Genomic DNA, 8,297 nt, shown 5'->3' with positions numbered 1-8,297 from the left:
TAGGTGGTACGTGTCAAAGTAACATCCACATGGATGGCAGGACCCAAGGTTTCCCAGAAGAACATTTCCCAAAGCATCACACTGCCTCCGCCTTCTTCCCATAGTGCATCCTGGTGCCGTGTGTTCCCCAGGTAATCGATGCACACGTGATGTAAAAGAAACATGATTCATCAGACCAGGCCACCTTCTTCCATTGCTCCATGGTCCAGTTCTGATGCTCACGTGTCCACTGTTGGCTCTTTCGGCGGTGGACAGGGGTCAGCATGGGCACCCTGACTGGTCTGCAGCTATGCAGCTCCATACGTGTGTATTCTGACACCTTTCTATCAGAACCAGCATTAACTTCTTGAGCAGTTTGAGCTACAGTAGCTCATCTGTTGGATCGGACCACACGTGCATCTATGAGCCTCAGCCGCCCATGACTCTGTCGCCGGTTCACCACTGTTCCTTCCTTGGAGCACTTTTGATAGATACTGACCACTGCAGACCGGGAACACCCCACAAGAGCTGCAGTTTTGGAGATGCTCTGACCCAGTCGTCTAGCCATCACAATTTGGCCCTTGTCAAACTTGCTCAAATCCTTACGCTTGCCCATTTTTCCTGCTTCTAACATCAACTTTGAGGACAAAATGTTCACTTGCTGCCTAATATATCCACCCACTAACAGGTGCCGTGATGAAGAGATGATCAGTGTAGTTCACGTCACCTGTCAGTGCTCATAATGTTATGCTGATCGATGTATATATGTATTCAAAACACAAATGTAACTTTTTTTTTAAAAAAAAGTGGCACAAAATCATTGTATATGATGATGTCCAGGTCTGAGTTTACAGACATCCAGATGTAACTGCAGTGCTGGACAGATGTAGGCTGGTGTGTGCGAGTGAAAGCGCTCTTGCAGTCGGGGCCCGATGGAAGTTGTGCATAGGCAGAGCTGCATTAATTGGAGGTGTCACGGCCTTCACCGCAGCTTTCACGCTTCACTCCCCGCCTAATGTAAATTAGAGGCTACACAAGTTATCCATTTGAGATATCGAGCTGGTATGGAGATAAAGCCGTGCACTTACTCTCCGCAGGTGCCCGGGGACCACGCTCCGTTTATCTGTCGCCTGCATTACTGCACACAGCCACTCGCTGCAGGTGCCATCAAATATTAAACGCTAACCTCTTTTTCTTTACTGACCAAACCAAAGTGGTCACTTGGGCCCCGAGGCGAGCCGAAGAGTTTTTCTTCTCTTCAATTTTCCTTTATTCCAAACAAAAACAAAGCGTGCTCGTCTGGAGCAGGCCTTCTTTCAGGAATGGTTATCTGTGAGGTGAACGGATGATATTTTTTTAGCTCACGAGAGTTCCTTGCCACTTGCTATGCTTCCATCCAAAGAAGCGAAATATTGCAATAAAACATTCACGAATAAGGCACTGTTTCCATCCCATGTGTTTAAGATAACAAATTGTCACTTCCTGGGAAATTGGCGCAAAATATCTGTAATAAAAATTAAAGTTGCTGCAATTTGGTTAAAAACATTTTTTGTGTAACCATAACGTTATGTTGTGTCATGTTTATCAAAATAACACTGATTAAAAAAATATATATATATTGGTATTTATATAGTTTAGGCTTTTTCTGAACTACAGATGGCGCTGTATTAGGCAGCACATGAAAAGTGTCTCTGTTCCTTCATGGAAACGTCTGTGTATTTGACAAGTATTGCAATCTAATCCACTTCATCAGTGATAAAGTGTGCAAACACCACACAAGCATCACTACAGGGAAGCAGAAAGTGTCCAACTTCACGGCTCCGTTTTTAATTCCGGCCCTGACTGCAAAAGGCAACACTTGCTGATCGGTCTGCGCAGCATGAGGTCAAACACACCTAATGGCTCAGGCATTTCTGAACACTTGAAACAACATTTGCTGTGATGCGATTGGTCCGCTGGTTAGTCCAGTTATCCAATCACAGTTTCTGTTTTTTAATTTTTTTTTTTCAATTGCAACTTTATATCGCGCAATTCTGAGTTTATATCACGCAATTCTGACTTTATATCTCGCAATTCTGACTTTATATCGCAATTCTGACTTTATATCTTGCAATTCTGACTTTATATCACGCAATTCTGACTTTATATCAAGCAATTCTGACTTTATATCGCAATTCTGACTTTATATCACGCAATTCTGACTTTATAACTCGCAATTCTGACTTTATATCAAGCAATTCTGACTTTATATCGCAATTCTGACTTTATATCACGCAATTCTGACTTTATAACTCGCAATTCTGACTTTATATCACGCAATTCTGACTATATCACGCAATTCTGACTTTGTAACTCGCAATTCTGACTTTATATCACACAATTCTGACTTTATATCTCACGCAGTTCTGACTTTATATCTTGCAATTCTGACTTTATATCACGCAATTCTGACTTTATATCTCGCAATTCTGACTTTATATCACGCAATTCTGACTTTATATCTCGCAATTCTGACTTTATATCGCAATTCTGACTTTATATCACGCAATTCTGACTTTATATCTTGCAATTCTGACTTTATATCTCGCGCAGTTCTGACTTTATATCTCGCAATTCTGACTTTATATCATGCAATTCTGACTTTATATCGCAATTCTGACTTTATATCACGCAATTCTGACTTTATATCACACAATTCTGACTTTATATCACGCAATTCTGACTTTATATCTCATGCAGTTCTGACTGTATATCTTGCAATTCTGACTTTATATCAGGCAATTCTGACTTTATATCTCGCAATTCTGACTTTATATCACGCAATTCTGACTTTATATCTCGCAATTCTGACTTTATATCGCAATTCTGACTTTATATCACGCAATTCTGACTTTATATCTTGCAATTCTGACTTTATATCTCGCGCAGTTCTGACTTTATATCATGCAATTCTGACTTTATATCGCAATTCTGACTTTATATCACGCAATTCTGACTTTATATCACACAATTCTGACTTTATATCACGCAATTCTGACTTTATATCTCACGCAGTTCTGACTGTATATCTTGCAATTCTGACTTTATATCAGGCAATTCTGACTTTATATCTCGCAATTCTGACTTTATATCACGCAATTCTGACTTTATATCTCGCAATTCTGACTTTATATCGCAATTCTGACTTTATATCACGCAATTCTGACTTTATATCTTGCAATTCTGACTTTATATCTCGCGCAGTTCTGACTTTATATCTCGCAATTCTGACTTTATATCACACAATTCTGACATTATAACTCAATTCTGACTTTATATCACACAATTCTGACTTTATATCTCGCGCAGTTCTGACTTTATATCACGCAATTCTGACTTTATATCACGCAATTCTGACTTTATATCACACAATTCTGACTTTATATCTTGCGCAGTTCTGACTTTATATCACGCAATTCTGACTTTATATCACGCAATTCTGACTATATCAAGCAATTCTGACTTTATATCACAATTCTGACTTTATATCACGCAATTCTGAATTTATAACACAATTCTGACTTTATATCCTGCAATTCTGACTTTATATCCTGCAATTCTGACTTTATATCAGGCAATTCTGACTTTATATCTCGCAATTCTGACTTTATATCACGCAATTCTGACTTTATATCTCGCAATTCTGACTTTATATCGCAATTCTGACTTTATATCACGCAATTCTGACTTTATATCTTGCAATTCTGACTTTATATCTCGCGCAGTTCTGACTTTATATCTCGCAATTCTGACTTTGTCACGCAATTCTGACTTTATATCTTGCAATTCTGACTTTATATCTCGCGCAGTTCTGACTTTATATCTCGCAATTCTGACTTTATATCATGCAATTCTGACTTTATATCGCAATTCTGACTTTATATCACGCAATTCTGACTTTATATTACACAATTCTGACTTTATATCACGCAGTTCTGACTTTATATCACGCAATTCTGACTTTATATCACGCAATTCTGACTTTATATCTTGCAATTCTGACTTTATATCTCGCGCAGTTCTGACTTTATATCTCGCAATTCTGACTTTATATCATGTAATTCTGACTTTATATCGCAATTCTGACTTTATATCACGCAATTCTGACTTTATATCACGCAATTCTGACTTTATATCGCAATTCTGATTTTATATCTCGCAATTCTGACTTTATATCACACAATTCTGACATTATAACTCAATTCTGACTTTATATCACACAATTCTGACTTTATATCTCGCGCAGTTCTGACTTTATATCACGCAATTCTGACTTTATATCACGCAATTCTGACTATATCAAGCAATTCTGACTTTATATCACAATTCTGACTTTATATCACGCAATTCTGAATTTATAACACAATTCTGACTTTATATCCTGCAATTCTGACTTTATATCCTGCAATTCTGACTTTATATCAGGCAATTCTGACTTTATATCTCGCAATTCTGACTTTATATCACGCAATTCTGACTTTATATCTCGCAATTCTGACTTTATATCGCAATTCTGACTTTATATCACGCAATTCTGACTTTATATCTTGCAATTCTGACTTTATATCTCGCGCAGTTCTGACTTTATATCTCGCAATTCTGACTTTGTCACGCAATTCTGACTTTATATCTTGCAATTCTGACTTTATATCTCGCGCAGTTCTGACTTTATATCTCGCAATTCTGACTTTATATCATGCAATTCTGACTTTATATCGCAATTCTGACTTTATATCACGCAATTCTGACTTTATATTACACAATTCTGACTTTATATCACGCAGTTCTGACTTTATATCACGCAATTCTGACTTTATATCACGCAATTCTGACTTTATATCTTGCAATTCTGACTTTATATCTCGCGCAGTTCTGACTTTATATCTCGCAATTCTGACTTTATATCATGTAATTCTGACTTTATATCGCAATTCTGACTTTATATCACGCAATTCTGACTTTATATTACACAATTCTGACTTTATATCACGCAGTTCTGACTTTATATCACGCAATTCTGACTTTATATCACGCAATTCTGACTTTATATCGCAATTCTGATTTTATATCTCGCAATTCTGACTTTATATCACACAATTCTGACATTATAACTCAATTCTGACTTTATATCACACAATTCTGACTTTATATCTCGCGCAGTTCTGACTTTATATCACGCAATTCTGACTTTATATCACGCAATTCTGACTATATCAAGCAATTCTGACTTTATATCACAATTCTGACTTTATATCACGCAATTCTGAATTTATAACACAATTCTGACTTTATATCCTGCAATTCTGACTTTATATCCTGCAATTCTGACTTTATATCACGCAATTCTGACTTTATATCAAGCAATTCTGACTATATCACGCAATTCTGACTTTATATCAAGTAATTCTGACTATAGCACGCAATTCTGACTATATCACGCAATTCTGACTTTATATCACGCAATTCTGACTTTATATCAAGCAATTCTGACTATATCACGCAATTCTGACTTTATATCACAATTCTGACTTTATATCAAGCAATTCTGACTTTGGGCCCTATTTTAACGATCTGAAACGCAAGTGTCAAAGCGCGAAGCGCAAGTAACTTTTTGGGCGGGTCTCGGCGCTGTTGCTATTTTCCCGGCGGGATAAATGGCTCTTGCGCCCGGCGCAAATCTAAAATGGGTTGGTCTGAAGTAGCTTCATTATTCATAGGTGTGGTTTGGGCGTAACGTGAAATAAACCAATCAGAGCGTCATCCAACATTCCCTTTAAAAGCAGGTGCGCAAGTTCCATTATGGATTGCTATTATTATGGCGTATTTACCAGGCGCACGCCAGGAGCGGTTCACAGCCGAGGAGACTGATGTTCTTGTAAGAGCAGTGAAAGACAGAGAAGTTGTGTTGTATGGGGATGGGAGAAACCCACCCAAAATAGCGTCGGTTAAACAGGTTTTTTCACATCTTCGTGGCACACCACAATGATTTCCGTCATCTCGTGTGTTAATATTTTTTTAGTGTAACAATTTATGATTTGCAAAAATAACTGTTGCATCTGTGTAGATTACATGAGCAAAGTGTATGCGCGTTGTGCACGCTATACATTATGGTCAAGCATGCGCCCTTAAAATAGCATAATGAACAACGCGCAACGCGCCACTGACTTTAGACTAGGTTTTTTCTGGTCAGTGGCGCAATTGTTTAATGGAACAGCAAAATAGCACCAGGGATTGTTTGCGCCGGAACACGCCTCCTTTTTTGCGCTGAACAGCCCAGGGAGCGCAAGTTCATTCACTAGTTTAGCGACGTGCTTCTGTGGAGGGAAAAGCGCGCTTTGCGCGGGTGCAAAATAGGAATGACACATGCGTCGGTGTACAAAGTCAATTACGCTGGGTGCAAGATAGGGCCCTTAATATCACACAATTCTGACTTTGTCACGCAATTCTGACTTTATATCAAGCAATTCTGACTCAATATCAAGCAATTCTGACTTTATATCACACAATTTTGACTTTATATCAAGCAATTCTGACTTTATATCAAGCAATTCTGACTTTATATCACAATTCTGACTTTATATCAAGCAATTCTGACTTTATATCACACAATTCTGACTTTGTCACGCAATTCTGACTTTATATCATGCAATTCTGACTTTGTCACGCAATTCTGACTTTATATCACACAATTTTGACTTTATATCAAGCAATTCTGACTTTATATCACGCAATTCTGACTTTATATCAAGCAATTCTGACTTTATATCACGCAATTCTGACTTTATACCACGCAATTCTGACTTTATATCATGCAATTCTGACTTTATATCACGCAATTCTGACTTTATATCACACAATTCCGACTTTATATCTCACAATTCTGACTTTATATCACAATTCTGACTTTATATCACAATTCTGACTTTATATCACGCAATTCTGACTTTATATCCTGCAATTCTGACTTTATATCTCACAATTCTGACTTTATATCTCACAATTCTGACTTTATATCACGCAATTCTGACTTTATATCTCGCAATTCTGACTTAATATCAAGCAATTCTGACTTAATATCACACAATTCTGACTTTATATCACGCAATTCTGACTTAACATCAAGCAATTCTGACTTTATATCACGCAATTCTGACTTAACATCAAGCAATTCTGACTTTATATCACGCAATTCTGACTTTATATCACGCAATTCTGACTTAACATCAAGCAATTCTGACTTAATATCAAGCAATTCTGACTTAATATCACACAATTCTGACTTTATATCACGCAATTCTGACTTAACATCAAGCAATTCTGACTTAATATCAAGCAATTCTGACTTAATATCACGCAATTCTGACTTTATATCTCGCAATTCTGACTTAATATCAAGCAATTCTGACTATATCACACAATTCTGACTTTATATCTCGCAATTCTGACTTAATATCAAGCAATTCTGACTTTATATCTCACAATTCTGACTTAACATCAAGCAATTCTGACTTAATATCAAGCAATTCTGACTCAATGTCAAGCGATTCTGACTTAATATCAAGCAATTCTGACTTAATATCACACAATTCTGACTTTATATCATGCAATTCTGAATTTGTCACGCAATTCTGACTTTATATCACGCAATTCTGACTTTATATCACGCAATTCTGACTTTATATCACGCAATTGTCTTTATATCATACAATTCCGACTTTATATCTCACAATTCTGACTTTATATCACAATTCTGACTTAATATCAAGCAATTCTGACTCAATATCAAGCAATTCTGATTTAATATCAAGCAATTCTGACTTAATATCACACAATTCTGACTTTATATCATGCAATTCTGAATTTGTCACGCAATTCTGACTTTATATCACGCAATTCTGACTTTATATCACGCAATTGTCTTTATATCACACAATTCCGACTTTATATCTCACAATTCTGACTTTATATCAAGCAATTCTGACTTTATATCAAGCAATTCTGACTTTATATCTCGCAATTCTGACTTAATATCAAGCAATTCTGACTTAATATTCACTAGTTTAGCGACGTGCTTCTGTGGAGGGAAAAGCGCGCTTTGCGCGGGTGCAAAATAGGAATGACACATGCGTCGGTGTACAAAGTCAATTACGCTGGGTGCAAGATAGGGCCCTTAATATCACACAATTCTGACTTTGTCACGCAATTCTGACTTTATATCAAGCAATTCTGACTTTATATCACACAATTTTGACTTTATATCAAGCAATTCTGACTTTATA

This window comes from Megalobrama amblycephala, linkage group LG13, assembly GCF_018812025.1.
Source record: "Megalobrama amblycephala isolate DHTTF-2021 linkage group LG13, ASM1881202v1, whole genome shotgun sequence".
Lineage (NCBI taxonomy): Eukaryota > Metazoa > Chordata > Actinopteri > Cypriniformes > Xenocyprididae > Megalobrama > Megalobrama amblycephala.
The sequence above is the reverse complement of the archived record's forward strand: the minus strand, read 5'-3'. Positions refer to the sequence as shown.